This window comes from Manacus candei, unplaced genomic scaffold (genome assembly GCF_025592945.1).
Source record: "Manacus candei isolate 608988 ecotype Guabito, Panama unplaced genomic scaffold, ASM2559294v1 h1tg000033l, whole genome shotgun sequence".
NCBI classification, from domain to species: Eukaryota; Metazoa; Chordata; class Aves; order Passeriformes; family Pipridae; genus Manacus; species Manacus candei.
Window position 1 is genome coordinate 9,864,079 of NW_026138081.1, and position 21,771 is coordinate 9,885,849.

Genomic DNA, 21,771 nt, shown 5'->3' on the forward strand with positions numbered 1-21,771 from the left:
GAAAAGGCATTTCTCCAAACTAACAGAACAAGATATCTGTCCCTGAACAGTACTCACTTAGGAGGACTGAATAATTCTGCTCACAGAAGCTGCACACAAAATAGTTTTAACGAGCGGTTAAGACTTCAGCACTGATGGCAGTAGCTCCTCACTGTGACTTGAACAATTCCTCACAACTAGATATGTAAACTTCTCTGTACCAGACTGAAAGTATGACACAGAAACAGTGATGGTATGCAGTAAAGTTACTGGAACCTTGTTCACACCTGGGTCATAGACAAAATACATTCTGGAGATGCTTTAGTTTGGTAAATGTAAGCACAAACCTTAACTCTGACCCTCTGGACACATTTAGGATATGCCCATGTAAAAGTATCTGTACAAACAATCCTGCCTACATGGTAACATGCAATTTCTTGTATTAATTGTAATATAATGTGATGGAGCTAGAAAGGTGGACAAAAACAATTTCAATAGCAACAACCACCACCACCATCTTTCTTCTGTATTTTTTCAGGTTCTGCAGAACTTAATTTAGGATTGATTCCCAGCACCAGTGCTCACCTATGCAACTCAGATTTCACTGGATTTCAACTCCACACTTATTAATCATTCTCTCCCTGTGCATCAGAAGGTCTCCCATCCCCATTCAACCCTTCACTTTTCCCTTAACTCAAGATAACCTGAGGAAAAAAAATACCCAAAACTTTAAAAAGTATCCTATTTATTTTGTACAACCAGTTTTACAAGAATCTCACCTCCTTTGGGACAAGCACTACTTATTTTTACACCACCCATACTTAATCAGTAAATCATTTTTAGGCTCACTTTTGTTCACGACATAGCAACATTCAGGATGCGAACGAAGCAGGCATTCTGCTGGATTAAACACACACATGAAGGCCTCTATTCCTAGCTTAAAGTCTTCAATAAATTTACTGCAATGCAGAATAAATCAATTTCTCCCTGTGCCTCAGTTTCTCATCTGAAACATGGGAATAATGCTACCTACCAGACTGACCTGTTATCTTTCAAGTGAAGCAGATTCTCAAATAATAACAGGCACACCTATACTCAAGTGAATAAACTATGCTGATTCACAACAGCAGACTGCCTCGGCCAAATTCCATGCTGTATTAACAAGTCAACAGGAAGCACTCCAAAATTATTACACTGATGTGCTCTGATCTTCCTTTCCCTACATACCAGTCAGCTGGCACTCTTACTACTCCTTGTACATATACAGGTACAGGTATCAACCTCAAATTATGTCTTCCCTTCCCCTTTTATTATATTCTCCCTCCTTACCCCTTAACAGCCTTTTTTTTTTTCTTCCTTCTCCTCAGAAGTACATAAGTGGGAACTGTAGCATCTGGAGAATGGTATTTGTAGCTGGGGTAGTCACACTCAGTGTGGGAGTACTGATGGTAGTCACTAATCTGAAAGGAAGAATTCAAGTAACCATACACCTAATAGAAGTTCCTTTCTTCTCAAAACCATGATTATTCAATACAAGTAAAAAGATTTACACACTATGTTACAAACATAGCACTGAATCACTGGGCCAATCTAAGGTGGAATCACATAAGCATAGAATTAGTGTTTAAGGAAAGAAAAGTGCAAGACTGCTGTACAGTGAAAGTAGACTTCAGCTACAAGAAAAACAAAGTGTTCAAAGCAGTTTTACTCACAGATTGCCCGGATTTTTAACTGATTGTTTACTTAAAGTTGGAATAATAAACTGTAGGTTTATCTCATTTCAGTGGCTACTATAAACACTTGAAAGGCCTATCATTTTCAACCTTCACAATGGTGACAGAGGGTGAAAGGGTATCACAGAGCATGGTATGATTGTGCTTTCTAAACAAAAGGATTGGCAGTCAGAAGAAGTCTCTTTGTGGCAGTCAATTACTTTTATTCCCAAGGAGCCAAGACCTATCCCCAGGGTGCTTCACCCAGAGGAGAAAGTGGTAACATGCTGCTGAGAGACACTCCTCCTTCACATCCCCTCAACACTCAACATCACCACAACCTTCACCTGCTCTCCTGGGACCCACTGATTCCACGTACATAACAGCCCCACTCCAACACTGTCCTAGGAGATGGAGACAACCACCACATGGCAAGAAGGCTTACCACAACAGCAGAGACTAAGATGGGACAAAATAGTGGGGAGCAGTAAACTACTACCACATATGCCACTGCAGCATCAAGACCAACACTCACACTACTGTGGTATCAGTATAGTGCCCATCGTTACGGAAACTGCTTTGCAAAGTTACCCTTTAAATAAATTCTGTTGTTTAAAAATTAATGCCCAGATTTTTAATTATCTTATTGTTGTACTAGAAAAGATGTTTAAACACATCTCTCTACACACACGCACACACAAATTCTCATGCACTGCTCTCATTACATTGTCCTTACATATTCCTCTCCTTGCCATTTCAAGGATGGTGCTTTTTTCACTTTTAAAATGCCTTTGAGAAAAATCCTAGCTCCTATCAATTTAAACTCTATTGTCCAATAGAGGGCGGGGGGAAAGTAATGAGGACCAGAAACTTACATCGTGTAATTTTAAGTCCCTTCTAATACAACTTCTGATCCCCAAGATAACCCATGTGAGTCTTAGTGCCTACTGGAATACCAAAGAGGTTTCACAGCTGAAGGATTAAAATGCATCTTGTATATGCGGGAATATGGAAAAAATTGTGTTAGAAAGCATGCAGATAGTATTTAACTCTATTTCTCAATTTATGCAAGAGTTTCTGAAGAAACTACAGGAGTTGCTGGTATAGCTGAGAAAAAGCAGAGGCATGTCTAATACATAGTACTTTCTACACACAAACAGGGATTTAACAGATGCTTGTTCCATTCCTTAGTTTAAGTTTTCAAAAGTCTTAAGAGTAAGACAGCCTATACACATTATGATGAAGTCACCCGACATATTAACAATAAATCTAGCATAAAGGAAACCCAGCATTTTTTAACAAAAACAACCACAGGCACAGAAGTGTGGATTAAGGTCCCAAATAGTAAGGAATTGTTCACTTTTATCTTACTTCAGGAAGGAGCAAACCTAAGATCAGTATTTTTGCTCGTGCAATTTTGCAGCAATGACAATGTCAGTGCAAAGCAACTTGAGGTCCAGCATTCACACCCTCACTGACCTGCACTGATCAACTCTGCAGCTGAGAAGATACTGTTACCACAGTAGGGCACTAACCCTGCACACACATCTAACAGGCCAGTAACACTAGGTTTTGACTGCAAAAACTGCAGCTCATCATCATAGGAAAAAACATTTGATTAAACACTGAACAATCTATCAGAGTTCTGCATCAACAGTCAAGCATCCAACTATGATTCCTGTGAGAAGTAAGGTGGGAGAAGACCATGTAAGTTTTAAGAAGAAACAGCCACACAGGGATGAAAATTATGGGAAGGGAGGAGATTTCCATGTTTACTTTAGAGCATGACATTCAAAAGAAAAGTAGAGCAGGTGAAATATGCCAAAATGCAGGTGGAAAACAGAAACCAAGTCTGATTCTGAAACAACTTTCACAGTGACAAATCCACTGACTTCAGCAGAATTCTCTAAGAACTCAAAATAAGGGGTATGATGTGGTGGGATTCCTCCTTGGGAAAAGAATTGCAGTTGACTCAAGGACAGGTACTTGGCATTCAGAAACAGTGCAAACCTTGATGGTGCCTCCCAATTTATTTCTGACCAGAATGTACTCTCTGAAAGGGTAAAAAGGGAAGCTCAGGTAGCCACATCCTTTCCATTTGGGGTCACTGAGAAGAGCATCCTTAATACAGCAAATTCATGCTACACACAACAATAGATTTACATGATAAAGATGCTTATCAGAGACAATTACTGCAAGCTAAGCAGCAGTGAAATGGTATCTGGAGCTCCAGCTAGATGTAAATTAGCAAAAAGCTTCATTATTAGTAATATAGGCCATTGTAGTCCTTTATTATAGAGTTATAAAAAACATTTGTTAGTGCAGGGTGGGGAGCTGGATTTTTATTGCAATTTTATTGTTTGGGCTTTTTTTTTTTTTTGTTAATCCATCACAAGTCAGGTTATTCAAATTTAAGACCAAACATTTCAATTGGGGCAGTTTTGTCACACTGGCAAAAAGGGACAGAGACAAAAAGTATTTCTTGGACACATCAAGGACTAATTTCTGGCTTTCATGTAAAATTTTGTTGTGTTAGCAAATTAAGCAAAAGCCCTGAATTAATAGATTCCAAGTTCTTACAAAGCGTTACAAGAGCTCAATATTAGTCACTTTTTAAAGGAATAGCAAAGACACTAGGAGCCAAAGTACCCAGTGTGAGATCCCCCAAGAGTCAGCAGCAGCATCTTAAACAGGCAGTAGATTCTTCAAATTTTGTCTAGTGCTTCAGCCCTGCAAAATCCACTTAAAACTATCTTTTTTGGGGAAAAGGATGAAATCCCGGTACTTTCAATTCAACTGTGAAGCTTCCCATCAGCTTGAGCAGGGCCATGATTTCTTCCCAGATCAGGACAGATTTGCTCTTATGAGATAAGAAGTACTTATAGAAAAGTTTTTATTTACAACTATGCATCAAACCCTTTTGTACATCCCTATTACCCATGTTCCTTATCTAGAATATCCTGATACAGCAGTGTTTACAAAGGGCACTGGAGCAGGCTCTCTACAGAGGGTAGAATGTCCTTGAAGGACAAGATACATCATCTTTCCACTACTATAGATTTATCTGGGTTTCTTCTCCTGCCTGTTTTGTAGGTCCAATCAGCCAATGAAAGGGAATTTCATCCTTGCACAGCAACAACGAGAGCCTTTCTAATCATGTCAAGATACTATTAGTAACTATTTCAGCTAACAGTGTGTCCTGTCAGCAATTTGCTTCCCATGGGCTATGAAGGGGCTGGGAACACATAAAGAGAACTATTTTACTAACTGTTTACACAGTCTGTTACAGTTACAGTGTAGGTAGGGTTTTAGATGTATCTCTGTAGATCTACTTTTTTGCATCAGTTTTAAACAGAAATGTCAGCAACGTACAGTGTGTACAACCCATCAGTGCTGACAACATACACTGTCTCAAGAAAGCTACTATCACTTAAATATCTGTCATGTATATAATCTGTACAGGTGAAGGAGGAAGCAGTTTTTCCTTAGGTTTTGGGGTTTTTTTGCACACCTATGAGGCAAACATGAACTCTGAATTCACAATGCATGGAATTTCTGGACACTTACTAAAAGAAGGATTTTGTCACACGGACTCAGGTTACAGTGATTACAAAGAAGATACTTTCCAACATTAGAAGTTTGGAGGTCTTAATCCTAGTGCTACTTATATACATTCTGATTTCAGGCATTCAGTTATTCTCTCTGACTTTGGCAGGATTTAATGTAAAATACGTGTGACTTTTTGCAAGACTGGAGCTCTAGTTACTTTATCTAAAAACATAAAAAATGTTTATATCGTATTGTTTGGCACTTAAATATAAACCTTTTTATATCTCTCTCATACAAACTGAAGAGCAAAGTTAAAGTTAAATGTTCACGCACTTGAAAATTAACTGAAGTATCCAAATCATGGCACATCAGACTACAGTAAACACTAAACTTGTTTCTGGTTGAACAACTGAAATCAAATTAATGTCCGTGTTAACTGTGGCAAATCCCACCGAGCATCTTGTGTGAAAATACACAGTTCTTATGGATATAAAAGCAAGCATTTTGAAAAGTTACTATTCTTCTACCCCTAGTTCAGACACGTCACTTACTTTGATGTGAATTCAAGCCCAGCGGTCAAGACTCAAATACACCTTACAAAAACTGCCAGATGTGCTCTGCTTTGGTTGCACCTGCCAGTACCTGTGTGTGAGTCTCTGTGTCCCCTTGGGAATCAGAGATGGAGTCACCAGCCCCTCCAGCCAGAACACAAACCGGGTCCCCTGCTCTGTTGCATAAGGCACCTATGTCATCACTTGCTCTCAAGAAACACAGCAGAGAAGCGAGATCTCGGCAGGTAAAAATGCCACTCAAATTCCCTCTCGCTCTGACAGAAACCCACTGCGACAGTTGGGCAGCAGCTGGAAAGAACGACATGGCTGCCATACTGCCAGTAACAGAAATCTCCTTCTGCCGTATGTTTCCATCCATAGCACTAATTTGAAAGATTAAAAATTCCCAGAACATCAAACAAGATACTTGCAATCAGAGACAAAGCAAGGTGTTAGTGCAATTATTAATATATTCTTTGTACAAAAACACATAAGCAGTTGGAAGGCTCCCTTCATCCACTGCTTTTCTCTAAAAATACTGCCCAACTACAAACTGTCTTCAACTTGTAAATAAAAATACCTGGTTGCTACACAGGCTTAAGCTGACCAACAAGAACTGTGTAAGGTATTGAGGACTGGGTTTCTAGAACACTGTAGCATCTTTAACTCTTCACTCCAAATCTCCAGTTTCTGCTCATGAAAACTACAGGTCCCAGGATGCCTTAGGATATCACAATCCAGGCAGGCCACTCTGATAAAAACACAGCATAGCACACTGGGGCCTGTAGTTTCCACAAGCCACATTCTTGCTGAAGATGAGACCAGATGTAGGCCATATTGCACACTTCCAGAGGCCCACAAACAACACACACAGCGTAAGGGGACACTGCTGCTACTAATCATCAGGTAAGTTGGATTGATATCCAGTTCTCCTATACTGAAGTTAAGAGGCCAAAGATTTCAGCAAAAATAAACATCAGCTAACCAACAGTCCTTAAAGAATAATCAGCAGCTTGGCTACTTTTAAACATGCAGAATGGGCCGTAGCTTTTTATCATCTTTTACTAAAATACAATAAGAATTTACTTTTTTTTTCTCCCAAGACTGTTACATTCAATAACATTAAAGCGTACTCTTCTGAATACCAATAAGAAAAGTATGTTTGGTGAGGGGCATATTCTCCCTGTCCAGAATTTAGTAATCTGGAAATAAATTGCGTTCTTCCTCCATTTCTACAACATGCTGAAGCAGGGGCTTGCCTCTCTTCTGAGAAAAAGCAGTGCTTAGCTGAAAATTAAATAGCTGTGTCTCAGCGTAGGCCTCAGAGAGGAATACGCTGTACTTCAGTAAAGGGAAAGGCAGCTCCCCCTACCAGTATGTTTTAAGAAGGTTTTCACCCAAGAAAGAAACAACCAGAGAACAAAATGAATAAGTCCTCGTTTCTTTTCCTTCCCTTTTCCCTGAGCTCTGGATTATTATTATTAAAAAACAGTAATATGCACATATAATACCACCTAAGTACTTATATGCTTCCTTAGTCCTTGTAGTACCCCACAGTCTTTGCAGCGCTTCCAGGCTAGCAGGCAGCACACCTGCAAAAACATGCAAAAGAAAAAGGACCATGCAAAAGGAAAAGGCTGGGCCAAGAGAAAGACAGCATCCCACAGAAAGAAATGGTGATGCTTCAATCACCCGAAAGTCATCCTGATGCACTTCCCTACAGAGGCAAGAGGCCTCAGGAGCATCTAAAGGTTTTGTCAACACAGAAATGCCGTCCATAGGCCAAAGACAGCTGTTGCCATAGTTACTATCAGCCAGCTTATCAGAAAATAATTATTGCGATTCCTCAGAAGTTTTGTTAAAACAATTAAAAGCTTCAATAGGATACCACTTGATCTCCTCAATTAAATGTTTGCAACTACACTGCCTTTGGGATCCACATGGTTAACAACGCTTGGATCTGCAATGTTGAAGAGGAACAAGGGCAGGAATCAATGTTCCTTCTCCCTTTCCTACTGACAGCTTGTATTTCACAGGCAGAAACAAGGAAACCAAACCACCGAAAGCTTGGCTGCTCTGCTGGAGTTCTCTCGCAGGCCTGGAGACTGAGTCCAGGCACAGGCCATCTTAAGAGTCACAGGCTCAAATCTGCCCTTGTTTGTTTTAACCATTGACATATCTACACTGCAATTCAAGAAACACACAGACTACATTTTCAAAACCTATTTCTAATTACACTTGCAAAGATAGTCCCTCAATTCAGAGGCAGCCATCATAACTTCTGTATCAAGCGAACTTTCTCTTTTGACTACAAGTGCAGTACTGTCAGGTGGAGGGGCAGAATAAGAAAACAAACATTTCAAGAAATTAAGAAGCATAGAAGTTGTGTGAGCGTGGCCTAGGACTGAGATCTCTCTCCTCTGCATACCACTTATAAAGGCATTCCCACCAGTAACAACAAACATTAGGCAGGGGCTGGGGGTCTAGCGGGGGTGGGGGCGAAACATTTGTTTTCTGGTGTGAGGTTTTTTAAAGCATGCTTTGAGCATCCAATCTCTTTTAATCCAGGAGTGAGTACTTGTATAACAGTGAAGAAGAAATCTCAGGCATGAGGGAACAAATAATAGGTCAAACCTTATAGGCAAAGAGCTTTTAAGGCACGAGGTACTTGATAATTCCATCAGAGATATTAAAATGATATAAACAGTAATCAGAAAGCCCATATCAAGTAGCACTTTTCCTCAAAACCTGGCATGATCAAAGTATTAAAACAAAAGACTCTGTGGTAAACTTGAGGCTTTGTTAGGACAGTAGACGGGTCAATCCTCTCAGACCAAAGGAAGGGTCCTGCCAGAACTTTCTACAGCTACAAAAATTATTTTAGGGACAGACAATTCTAACTGCAAAATCTGACTGCCATGTGAGTGCACCTTTCCTCATCACTAAATACATTTTAAAAACTCTCGATTTCTATATATTTTACAAACATTCTATGAGCTATACTTGCCACTTCACTTTTGTAAGGTTTCGACATAACAGAAGTAGAGTCAAACAAACTCAAAATCATAAAAGTGAGGAGTCCAGTGAGAACTTGGTACGGTGCAGGAGCCACAAATTATTTAAAACTTTTGAAAGAAACACAAGGGCTTTTCTTTTTTAAATGAGACTGTACTTGCAATAAGGAAAAAAAAAAGAAAGAGAAATAAGAAAACACAAAGTTACCCCCCGCCAAATGTAAATAAAATTCTTTTTTGCCTGCATAATGCATCTCTCTACCACCAGCATAAGCCAAACACTGGCTTTGTGCTATACTGAACATGAAATATTAATGTAAGATACCTATAAAAACTATCCTTTTATACCCTCTATTTACATGGTAAAGAAGTAAGTATCTAGCCCCTTGCATTTAGCAGACATCTCAAAACCCTTCTGTGCTCTGCCCCACCTTTCCAGTATATGGTTTGTTCCTAAATAACCTTTGTGCTGTTAAAATACATCAGAAACAGGATGTGAGCTGCTTTCTGGCACAGAGTAATTGAACAAGGGCAATTCACGAACATACAGGAGCCAGGCCTTTTGTAGAGTCTTACACTTCTAGTATACAGCTACGCATGTGACTGCACAGTTGTGAGCATAAAGGGTGAAGGGGACAGTGAAGAAATACTATTAGAAGCTTAATAATAGGTTTTTAGCACTGCTCCTTCTACACAAGAAGCCTCTCTCGAAGGAGAAGCTTTACAGTTCACATCCCTGTATGATGGCCCCTCAAAAAGCAAAGCCCTATCACAGCTATGAAGTTCTTTCTGGAGGATTTTAAACAAGTAAAACCAACAAACCAGAAACAATAGTAAAAAAGACTAAGTCACCAACATGTGTTTCTCACATGATAGTCATCTTGAGTTTCTGGTATCCACAAAAAATGCGAATAACATATGAAATAAGATAGTCCATCAAGGTTCCTTCAAACTGGACTAAAATGAAAGAGAAATCTCCATGGTAAACAATTTCCAGTATCAATTCATTTGACCAAATAAAGTTCTTCAGGGCTCTGAGAATAAGTATAAAGGAACTGAACAGCTACAATGTGTTCATTATAAACAAACTGCATGAGCAACCCAAGTGATAGCCAGGCTCACTATCAAAGCTTTCCAACTGAACACGGAATTTTACAACTTTCTACGGAGTCAATAAAACACATTTTATTTTCAAAAACAAACAAACAAAAAGTGCATGAAAATTGTATCCCTTGTACAGATCCACTCCAAGACATTTTTAACTATTTTTTTTTGAACCATAATTTCTAAGTTGAACAGGCACATAGAAAACGTCATCTCTAAAAAAAAGAGAAGTTGAATTAAGAACTATTTAGGCCCAATTCTTGAAGCACAGCTGAAGCTGAACGGCTTAGGGTTACAAAACCTAAAATCAAAGCAGAGATTTCACCGTTGAAGCCGGAAAACACAACAGCACTTTTTTTTTTTCTGAGCAACATAAGTTTTAATTTCCTCATTTTGCTTTAAGTTCTTTGAAAGAAAAGTTTTTTATTTTCATTCCCTAAAGAAAGAAAACCACTTTCAAATGCCTTCTTCCAATTCATAACAAATCCAGTTCAGGGAGCACACAGAGAAGAGCAAAGATTAAAAGCTTTCCTGTAGAAATCTTACAATAACTAATGGCAAAATAATTATTAATAACAAAATACTCCTCAACACAACATTTTGAATTATACACGTTAGCTTTGTTAGTTAAATGAAAAATCAACAAAATCCACAATGGGATCCACTCCAAGTTTCTTGTCACTCGGGCCAGTACAGCTAAAAAGTGGGGATATGACACAGGTGACATCCAGCTGGTGGTAAGTACTCTCAGTGAGCAAGCACCTACCTTCTGCTAGACAACGGGTCTCTTAAGACCTTGAAGAGACACTCTACCCATGCTACTATGCAACATGAAATCAATGGATAAAGAAGTTGCTTCATAATCCCTCTGTATGAGCTCAAACTCCTAGCTGATGTAACTATCATAAAATAATCTAATTTCTCTACCACAGTAAAGTTGAAAGGTTTAAAAACATGGAAGAATCACATCATTTTTTTAAAATACAGTTTTAAAGTTTCATTAATTGAGCTACAGAATTCCTTTCTAGGAAACAATAATAAAAAGTGCCCCCAAAGAGGCAGTTTCATTTAGCTATCTTGAAGCATGCACAGATATGAATAAAATTCTCAAAGTCTGTGATCTTTCTACTTAAGTGTGGTAATTAACTTCTTTAACTAATATGAGCAGCTATGCATATTTTTTGTTTCTTTTTTCAAGATCCTGTTCTCAGTAGTAATTTAATATCACTATTTAATATAACCTATAAAGTTATATCATACATGATCACTAACAAGCTTAATATAAACATTTTAGCATTTAACCTGGCAGAAATAATGAATTTTATATTTTTAAGGGTTGTTTTTTTTTCCTAAGGCTTTGAAAAGAATGTTATTTTTTTCACAAATTAAGCCCCGAAATAAGTCCATCTTTATCAAAGTTAAAAACTCCCCTGCTATGTAGCAGACCCAGCCCCACCAACTAACCCGGCGAAGGACAGGAAAGCCAGAGGAAGCTGACTTACAAAACTGAAACTAAGCAGGTGTCTTCATTGTTAGAAGTGAGCACAATGGGGAAAAAAAAGTAAACAGACAGCCAAAATCCTTCTTATTTCTGATACCTGAAAATCTACAGCTAAGTAAAAAAGATGCATCCATCTATAAAGCCATGTATCTATCTTGGTGTACAGGAGAAACCGTCCTTTAACCTGATAACAAGCAACACCACAAGAAAATTTCCGTGGCCCAAAAGAGCCTACCCCTTACTGGAGCCCTGCCATTACGGAGCGCACATCCCCACCTGATTTTTCCACGCTCAGACCTGCCGTACATCACAGTACACAACTTTCCCGTGACACGCTAAGTTATTACCCCCAGTGGGACCTTTTTACATGCAGTCTCCACAGCGAACAAAAGTTCATTGTCAAGCTCAGCGCTTGGGCCCAAACAAATATCCAAAGGGGGTAGGAGGAGGAGAAAGGGGGGAAGCACTCCTACCCACAATTATAAGATTTGCAGGCAATCACCGTTACTTACAATTAAAAAGTGGGAACAGGTGTAGGAGATATCATACTTTGATAGCTGAACAAAGAATATTACAGCACGTGACTGAAATGTGATGACATTTGTTCACCAATCGAAAACAAAAGCCACTCTCCAATGGCACTCTTTCCTCCACCCCCAAGAATTAGGAACTTGGAAATCTCTCCATATTGAAACACATCTGTTCATAGCCTCATTTTTTGACACTTGAGAAGAAGTTGAATGAAGAGCTCCATGCATTAATCTAACACGAATTTACCCAAAAAACCTCATCGTACAATCCCATCAGCGCCCACCAAACTGCAGAAGGTAGCTGGGGGGAAAGCTCTACCGACAGCGAAGCTCGGAATAATAAAGAACAGAAAAAAATCAAAACACACACTACCACCAAAAAAAAAAAAAAAATCCCGCAGAAAGGCAAGTGAAGAAAGGAGCATGCACAAGAGGACTACACCAAATGGCAGAGTCCCACATAGAGCCCCACTCCACCTACACGGGCGCAGGAGGGAGGGAAAAAATAAAAATAAGGAAGTGTCCGTACCTAATGCCGGAGCAGGAGTGGGCACCCCCGGCCCCCGGCCCCGTACCTGTGCGGGAAGGGCAGCCCCAGGGCGAGAGGGGCAGGCCCGGCTCCGGAATAACAAGTTGCTGAAGAAACGGAATTTTCCCGGCGCTGCTCGGGCCACAAAGACGAATGAAAGGAAGGAGGGAAGGAAAAAAAAAAAAACGCAGCAGCGGCTTTACTACGAATTATCCATCATCGAGAGCGGCATCATTTCCCAGATAATAATAAAACTTCCCCGACAGCATCGCGGCGAAGGACCCGACCAAGAGAAAAGGGCCTGGAAATAATCATCCTGAAGGAAACCGGAGGGGAGGGGATAAGCCTCCCTCCCCCACCCCATCCCCAGTGCAATGTGTCATCTCCTTCCCCTGCTCCTCCCCCCAACCCCAATGTGTCACCTCCTCCTTTTACCCCAAGTGTCACCCTCCTCCACCTCTCCCGCTCCCGCTCGCAAACTTCTGCCGGGGAGGCCGGGGGGCCGCCCCGGGACGCTCCGCTCTTCCCCGCCACCCCCCCGAGGGAGGGGCCGGGGGCCGTGGCGAAGTTGCTGCTCCTCATCGCCAAGTTGGCCGGAGAGTGCGGGGCGCGCTGGCGCCATCCCGGGGGGCGCGGGGGGGAGAGGGGGGACGGCGCCCGGGGGGCGGGGGGGGGCAGGGAGGAGGAGGAGGCGAATCCGAAAGGTGGGATACTACACCCTGCTGGCGGCGGCGGTGGTGCTGCGGGCCGGCCGGGGTCCCCCTGGCAGGACCTCTCTGTGAGGGGGAGGACTCTTCTTCATAGGGGGAGGGTGCCGGCGCCGCCGCTCCTCTGGGCCTCCCTGTCCGCCTCTTCTGGGCGCCTCTCTCTCTCTCCTCCTCTCACTTTCTTTAAGCTAAGCGGGGAGTGGAAGATGGTAGGTTGCTCCCTTCTCCTCCTCCTCTTCGCTCGCTCTCGCCTCTGTGGGGTCCTTTTCCTTTCCCCTCTCCGCGGGGGGCTCCTCCTGCGGCGGGGAGGAGAGGGCGGGCGGGGAGGGCGGCACGAAGCCGGAGAGGCGCAGGAGGAGAGAAACTGTGACACAAAAACAAGCCGAGAAGCTGAACTCTTCTTCAATCCCATTCACCCGGCCCGGCCGCAGCACCGCTCGCTGGGATCCCTCCGCCACCGGCCTCCCTGCCTGCCTGCCTGCGGCGCGCTCCCGACACGCCGCCGCGCGCGCCCCCGCCCGCCCCGGCCTGGCCCGGCCCGCCGCCGGAGACCCGTAGGGGGAGCGGGGACCGCTGCGCCCACGCCCACGCTCCCCCCTCCCCACTGCGACGGAGGGGCGCCGCCGGCCGGGTCCGGGCCGGGGGGGGAGCCGGGAGGGCGGGCTCGGCGGCTTCTCCTAAGGGGGGACTATTTGACGTGTCGGTGCGGCGAATTTATTTCCCTTTGCCTAAGGAACGGGCTGCGCTGCGGCCCCCATTGCCTAGGGAAAAAGCCCGGATGTAAAGTGAGTGAAACTAAAGTAGAGTGAAGTAGGGCACCAAACTCTGCCGGAGCAGCGGCGCCGCCGGCCGCGGCGGGCACGGGGCGGCCGCGCTGCGCCGCACCGCCGGTACCGGGCGGCCGTGAGGGCGCGGGGACCGGGGGGAGCAGCGCGAAGGGCGGGGGGGGCCGCGCGCCTGCCGACCCCCCCCCATACACCCCCCCATCACCCCTCCCTCCCCCCGCCCGCCCGGCCCGGCGCGCGGGGCTCGGCGGGGGCGGCGCGCGGGCGCGCGCGCGGCGTCGCGCGCAGGAAGCGGGCGGGGGGAGCCGTGGCGCGTGGGGCCCCGCCGCGAGGGGCTCCGCACAGGAAGTTGATGCAACAGGGCCGCGGGGGGGGCGGGGGGCGCGCGCAGGAAGCGGCGGCGGGAGGAGCGCGAGAGCGGCGGCCTCATCCCCCTGGATGATCATCCCCCTGGATGAGCCGCGGATGCGCCACGGCCCGGCCGTCCGGGCCAAGAGCCGCCCTCCTCCCCTCCCCGCACCGCCGGCCCTGCCATGTTATTCGCAGGAATAGCGCACCCGCTCGCCGCGCGGCCGGGCAGGGAGGGAGGGTGTTCCCTCCTCCTCCTCGCCGTTCGCGCAGCGGGGTTGGCTTATTTATTTATTAACTTACTACTCCGGTGCCGGGCGATGCTGCCATTTGCTTTCGTGCGAGCGGCGCCGCATCAGTTTCCCTGTTTTGTTTTGTTTTTTTTTATCTCTCCTTCCTTTTCTAATTCCCCTCCCAAAAGAAAAAAAAAAAACAAACAAACACCAAAACAAGAGAACCAAAAACCGTGGCCAGTCAGAAACTTTCATAAGCAGGTTCAAAGCAAGGAAGTTGCACGCCATGGATTAAAAGGTTTCTGCGGTGCCCGTTGGCGTGAAAATCAAACAAACGTGACTCGGGGGCTCCTCGCTCCCTCCCTCCGTCCCTCGCCCCCAGGGGCGGTGCCGGGCCCGCCCGTGCGGCGGCTCGGGGACCACCGTCCCCTCAGCTGCCAGCTTGGGCACAATGAGCTGCGGGGGGCTGCCCGAACGCGAGCAGCTGACCTGTGCGGGGTCGGTCCTCATCTGCAATACACTGGCTTAAGTTACAGGCATGCCCCTGTGCGTCTCCGCCTTCTGAAAGTCTCCGAAGTCTCAGAAATACTTAAAACCTGGCCTTTATCTCGGAGCCACCATTGGTAAAGCAGTGGGACATATTCTGGACGCCGCGGACTTTGCGTGAGCTCTCACAAAAAGACCGTGTTTGATGCAATGCGAACTCCATTTTTTTTAAATAGCCTCTCTCATCACTTTATTTCTTCAGAATGCTCACAAGTTGTGAATAAAAGTAAGTGTTTGCATTATCTCTGCAGATGCTTCAGGAAGTCACGATGAACTCATTATTTTATTGTGAAACTAAATCCATAAAGCAGTCATGATGAGTAACTCGGGGACTTGTCGTAATTGGGCAGTAACGCAGAGTTTTATCATCTGGAGGATTCTAGTGGGCTCAATGTGAGTGAGCGTTTACAGCAAGGTTTCCTCTCAACTGTAAAAAAATATTGGGCCATTGTTTATTTAGTTACTGTTATTTTCCCCGTTCTTTTCCCTCAGGTGGTTACCAATTCTGTGTGATTTAATTGTGAACTTTACAACATTTAGTGCCCTTCTTAAAGCTGTAGCTCCTGGACTCATACAATTATGCAAGAAATTCAGGTTTGGGTTTTTTTTTAATGAAGTTTCTAGCCTCTGGGTTTGTGGATGTGACCTTAGAGACACAAACCTTAAAGGAACAAAAAGGAAAAGGTACAAAGCAAATGGAGTAATCCAAAAATGCCTTTTTTTTTAATGTCACTTTGTTTGGCTTTTTCTTTTTGAGACAATCTCTCCTATACCGTCTTTTTTTTTTTTCTTTCTCTTTTTTTTTTCAAGCCAGGTATGATACTGAACAGCAGGGCTGATGGAGAACTAAAAAAAGAAAAACACAGAGAATATATCAGAGTGCTTGTGAAATAGTTACCAATAGGTACACAGTTCATGGAATAACAGGTAAGGAAGGGCACGTGGACAGGACTACCAAAAATCTAGCAGCCACTGCAATAGATTTTTCATGTGTCCAACACTGTCAAGAAGTGTTATGGTTAGTATAATTAAGATATTACACAGTTTCTAATGAATATATATTTGCTTTTTATACTTCTTTCTACTTTACTTCTACAGCTTTTGAACAGATCAAGTAATCCTGGGACAAGGTCTATTACTGTCAGATCTGCTTGTAGTTTACTGTGATTTCTCCTGGGGCTGGGGCACCGTCCAGCCACCTCCCTCCTCACCCCTCCAGTCTTGAGTCCATAACCAATTTTTAAATACTCTGAAAATCCCAGCCCCAAAACTCTGATTTTCCTCCCTCCGTGTAAACTTTTACTACCAGCCCTTCAAGCTGTAGAGGCTGAGTGTTACAGCCAAGACAGCCTGGATTTTGATTTTACCTTCAGTTAGAGTTTGAAGCAAGAAGGGGAGTCAGCTTACTCTGAAAACTATAAGACCAGAGTTGCTTTTTTCCTTCAGATTTTTTTGATAGACACACCAGAGAAATAAATAACTGAGTAAAGCCAATGTATTTCACTGTTTTTTTCTCTTCCTGGTTAACAAGCAAGTTAAATGAAGCTAGAATGAGTGATTTAAGTGTTTTTAGAGATTTGGCATGTTTATTCTGCTGAGAAGTCAATACACACAGCCTAAAGTTTGTTTTGGAGATGAACTTTGGACAAAGGAAAAATAATCATTAGCTGTTACTGTAGATGCACACAGAAATTTTTCATGGTTTGTCTTAGAACTCAAACCCTAATGGGTACTCACACACTGCCCACAGTAATCTTTGGGTCACAGCCAGGTAGAGTGGCTCAGATCATTTGCACAGAATCATAGAATGCTTTGGGTTGAAAGGGACCTTAAAGATTGTCTAGTTCCAACCCCCCTGCCAAGGGCAGGTACACATTCTGCAAGACCAGGTTGCTCAGAGTGCCATTCAACCTGACCTTGAACACTTCCAGGGATGGAGCATCCACAGCCTCTTTGGGCAACCTGTTTCAGTGCCTCACCACCCTCACAGTGAAGAATCTCTTGCTAACATTTAATTGAAATCTACTGTCTTTCAGATTAAAGTCATTCCCCCTTGTCCTATCACTAGATGCCTTGTCAGAAGTCCCTCTCCAGCTTTCTTGTAGACCCCCTTTAGGTACTGGAGAACAGCTATAACGTCTCCTCAGAGGCTGAACAGCCCCAACTCTCTCAGCCCATCTTCACATGGGAAATGCTCAAGCCCTCTGATCATCTTCGTGGCCCTCCTCTGGTCTTGCTCCAGCAGGTCCGTGTTGTTCTTATACTGGGGACCACAGAATAGGACAAAGCACTCCAGCTTTTCATAAGGTCTCCGGAGAGCAGAGTAGAGAGGGAGAAGCACCTCACTCGACCTGCTGGCCACAGTGGTTTTGGTGCAGCCCAGGATGTGACCCTGCACATTGCTGGGTCATGTTGGACTTCTCATCAACCAAACCGAACTCAGCAGTTTAAACCACCTGATTATCACAGACATGCTGGAAGTTTTTCCTTTAAAAGCAGTGCACATACACTACTCCTTTGTTCAGACTTGCAATGCTGAAGAGAAGTGGTTCCTGCCTTTGTGCTACTTCACTTCCACGTCAGCAAAAAGGGCCACTACAGGTGTATGTGAAGCATTCACCTTCTTGTAGCATTAGAAGTGGTTTCATGTACGAAATGGAAAGCAATAATAACCATCAAATGCACAGCCAAATGCTTGAATAAACTGGCTGGGTTTGTTCGTTGGCTTCGTACAGAGATATCTAGCATGATTTCCTTGCAGTGAAAAGAAATCTTGCTAGAAGATTTCTTGCTAGCAAAAACATTCCCTCCTTTGCTTGTTGAGTCTTTGTGCACAAAGTTGACCCATGCACTTCTGCCTCCAAATGTGATACTGCTCATCAAAAGTCATAGTTTGGTTTGTCCAGATTTTGCACTTTCTGCTTGATCACATCATCCTGGATGCTCATCCAGCCCTCTTTGCCAAGTTTGTTTCCTAAGAGCACTTAGAAGTACAAGGCTAATCCAAAGTCATTTCAAAGTTAGTGTAAAACTCAGAAAAATCAACAGGATTTGATGAGAACTTTTAAGGAGCTGCTAAATGGTATTTCTCATTGAATGTTATTTCACCAGTTTTGAAGAATTTCAGAGAAAGAAGCACAGTACATGTAAAGTATTAATGCAGGGGCAACTCAAGAGTAATAGTCATTGCTGACAATTATTGTGCCAAGTGTTCAAAATAAGAAGTTACATCATAACATGCTAGCTTTGCTGTAGCCATCCCATCTTGCAGTGCTGTTTGTTGAGAATACTTGGGACAAAATCTTAGAAGACATTAGTTAACACACAGAAACAGTCTTGTAGCAGCTCTTGTTAAAAGGAATTACCAGCAAATGCTCTGGCTCCTAACACACAGGTCACAGATTAGGTTGACAGAAGAGTAGCCACATAGCATTTTCTCTTCCCCTGGTTTTCAGCAACAAAACTACCTTAAAAACTAAACTAAGAGTTAGTTACTTGCTTATTGCTGTTTTTCACTGTGCTTTTGGCAGGAATGCTAGATGGCTGCAAGTAAGAGAGGAGATAGCCTGTGCAGCCGTGCTTAAAAGAGAAAGCCATAAGACCATTTCAGGCAAGACATACCCCAGCCTAAGAAAACAGTCGGCAATCTCTGTTTTTCTCATTGGTGTTTGAACACGGGGTTATCTCTCCAGCAGAATCCAGGCAAGAAGCTCCTTCCACAAGCAAATATCTTCCCCTTCCCAGGGTCAGGGAAGGATAGGGCATCACTCACTTCCAGATGATAAGGAAAATTAAGCGGACTGTTTAGACCACCAGTTGGGGCTAGAGCCTGAAAACATGGCTCACATGAGGCATTCACCATTAAGGATATCAGCCTAAGTGGAAATTGCATTGCTTAACACAACAACCTCTGACTTCCACCATGGATTATTGCCTTACACGGGAGCTATTGCTCACAGCAGCCAATAAAGCAGACCCCTGCTTACCCCGTTTCATCCCAAAACAACTTGCTTACTCATCAGCTGTCAGTCGGTCCGGGCAGCAGCAGTGCAGCCACAAATCTCACTTTTCTGATGTTCTGCCTGGGAGGCAGATAGGATGAGCTAAAAACGGTCGTAAGGAGTGCATTGGCTGGGACCTATATTCCAGGAAAAGTAATTCAACATTCAGGCTGCCCTGTTCCTTTTGCAAAATTCATGTTCTCCAGGCTGGCCCCCAGCAGCTGAGCCAGGGAAGGCCTGTCAGCGCAGCATAGTGTTATGTCTGTAGTGGGATTTCACTGGGGATGCAAGCTCTTCTGAGGTTGGCCTTGAAAGGATAACTCCATCCTGCCATCTCTTCGCCTGATCACTTACTGTTTTGGTTACCAGAGATACCCATTATTTCATACAGAAAGTAGAGGACTGTAGCTCAGGGCCTGGCCTGCTGCACCCAGAGAGTGGAGGGCACCTGTGAGGACCCACCACTGTCTCATACTTGCCAACAGCTCCCAGAGGTCTTCTTCCTTGGTTTCCCTCTTAGGCTTTCGGTCTTGTTAAGGTTTCGGTATGTAAAGTCAGAAAGGTTGTAATCTCCTTATCTGATCTGACCTTTAGCAAAATGCTGGATATTTCAACCACTACTTCTGTATCAGATCCGAAATTACAGGAGGCCAGAGGGTATTTTACCCTTCCTAAGCCATTGCTTTCTGCTTCTGGAGGTGCATCTGCTTTCAGAAAGGCTGGTGGTCTGGCTGCTTCCAGATTGAAGGAAGATCTGAGCAGCAATCCTGTGTCTGGGAGTCAAGAGGAATGGGTCTCCTTGTATTTTTTATCTTTTCTCTTTAAGTAGAAGTGAGGAGTCATAAAGGGGACATTGCTCATGGCTCTCAGGTGGCTGGCCAGGCTGACTAAGCATGCTTATGGATCCTGTACACTGTTTAGAATCACAATGAACTAGAGATTGTGTGCCAAGATGCAAATGGTCCAGGCAGCAGTTTCTCATTTTTAAGCCAGTGGTATGAAGTATCCTAGGAGCAATTGCAGTTCCATTATCAGGTAAAAGAAACTCTTTTTGACTCATTGTCCTTTTTGTTAAACAACAGAATGCCCACTAATTCAAACTGATTTGTTGTAATGTTGGTCACCCTGCTAAATTTTTCAGCCGGAGATTATTGGACTACTAGTGATTAGTCTCCATCAAAATACCCTTTTCCAGATCCTTCAGAAGAATTCTCCTACCTTTGAGGAACTTGAAGAGGAAAAATGTAATAGAATTGTAAAGCTATGAATGGAAATGAAACCGCTGAGTATGTTTTCAGGGACCCGCTGAAAGGAATTTGCAACTTTTGTAATGGAGCATATCAGTGTGTCACTAGCCTGATAAGCAAATAGAAAGGCAGACTGGTAAACCAAAGGCATGAGCCACAGACCATGACAGCAACTACCAGGTTGTAATGCAGACATATAGATATGGCAACAGGTAGGCCTCCCACATGCATAGAAATCAGACATTCTGACAAACAGCGTCAAAAAAAAAAGTGCATTTCTGTAAACAATTAAACACCAATAGAAGGGGTATCATGTCTGTTTAGTCTTTTCAGATGTTAGTGGTCATTTTGGCACCTTAAGGAGAGACGTGATAAACCAGAGAAGAGAGGCAAGGAGCTAAGGAAAACTATAGGATGATGATAATTGCAAGGTGTTAAGTACTTCAAATATAAATACTGATTGTGGTTTTCAAAAATATTTCTGTAAATTTGTCCCCTAAACCCTTCTATATCACTAGATACATAAAAAGCCTGTAGTTTGAGTGGATGGAGCATCTAAGAAGCAATTCAGTTCTCTAAGTATTTAACTAGACATATATTTGAGCTGCCAGTTTGGGACTACCAGCTGAGCATCATTTTGTCCTATAGAGTAATGTAGCAAGAAAAGTATCAATGTTTGAACACAGTAAAGAAGTAGTAAGCTTTGGGAAGTATTAAACTACTGGAATCCTGTGTATTTATTACATGTTGTCTTGATTTTACTGTGCTGAAAAGTAGCTCAGCATAGGCACAAGGACAAGGGAGGGAAGAAGAGCTGTGAAGTAAGTGTTATGGAGGGATGAGGAAGGGGAAACCTAGGAGCAGAGCTCTGCCTGGCTTTGCATGCAAGAATAAGAGTTTAAAATGACTCAGTGGACAGAAAGGTCAATGCTAGTGCAAACGTGCAGTGAGTTTTCACGGGCCAACAATAAGTAGCTTTAGTCATCTCTAGATTGTCTGGGATTAAGTGTATTGTGGGTAAAGATACCCCCGAGATGACTGATGCTGAACTAGCATGGGCTCGCTCACACACCACCATGCCACACAGCCTTGCATCTTCTGAGGAGCTGTGGCCCCCTGCGTTTCACAGCCTCTGGAGTCACCAGTCCTCCCTGATGGCATGACACCTTCTTCTCCAAGCTTCCCTGATGGGTCTGGCTATTTCTGGGTTTCTGCTTTGGCTGTGTTATCTTATCTTGCTGCTTTCTGGGATAATCCAGAGTTTAATGTGGCTGAGTTTTGAATTGAGTGAGAAGGGGCAAAATAAAGATCAAAAAAAGAGTCAATAAACCTGATGGACAGGGAAGACGTCTGCACAGCGAGACATTGCCCTTTTTATTTAGTCATGTCTTACAATACAGCTACCACATCATAAATTCAGAGACACGTGTTTGTA

General features: G+C 43.6%; 1 protein-coding gene and 1 long non-coding RNA gene across 13 annotated transcripts in view; one reads left to right on the forward strand and one right to left on the reverse strand.

The window, feature by feature from the left end:
• The window catches only part of PHF21A (PHD finger protein 21A), a 127,817-nt gene extending 114,196 nt beyond the window's left edge, over window positions 1-13,621 (reverse strand). For 2 of the 8 annotated variants that reach the window (XM_051791638.1, XM_051791644.1), the window contains exon 1: window positions 13,188-13,621. The gene's annotated coding sequence lies outside the window, so the exon portion shown is untranslated. Of the gene's footprint in view, window positions 1-12,469; window positions 12,875-12,904; window positions 13,114-13,187 lie in introns of those variants that run through there. The other 6 variants (XM_051791643.1, XM_051791645.1, XM_051791641.1 and 3 more) reach the window with 5 other exon arrangements.
• Window positions 13,622-13,797: 176 nt separating this feature from the next.
• Window positions 13,798-21,569, forward strand: LOC127472860 (uncharacterized). Of its 5 annotated transcripts, none has more exons than XR_007905190.1 (5): window positions 13,798-13,961; window positions 15,340-15,481; window positions 15,581-15,772; window positions 15,899-16,015; window positions 20,285-21,569. It is a non-coding gene; the product is annotated as an uncharacterized LOC127472860 (long non-coding RNA). The 5 variants fall into 5 exon arrangements; XR_007905186.1 differs by lacking the exon at window positions 20,285-21,569 and adding an exon at window positions 16,187-16,592; XR_007905187.1 differs by lacking the exon at window positions 20,285-21,569 and adding an exon at window positions 16,187-16,592 and having other exon boundaries at window positions 15,903-16,015.
• Window positions 21,570-21,771: the final 202 nt, after the last annotated feature.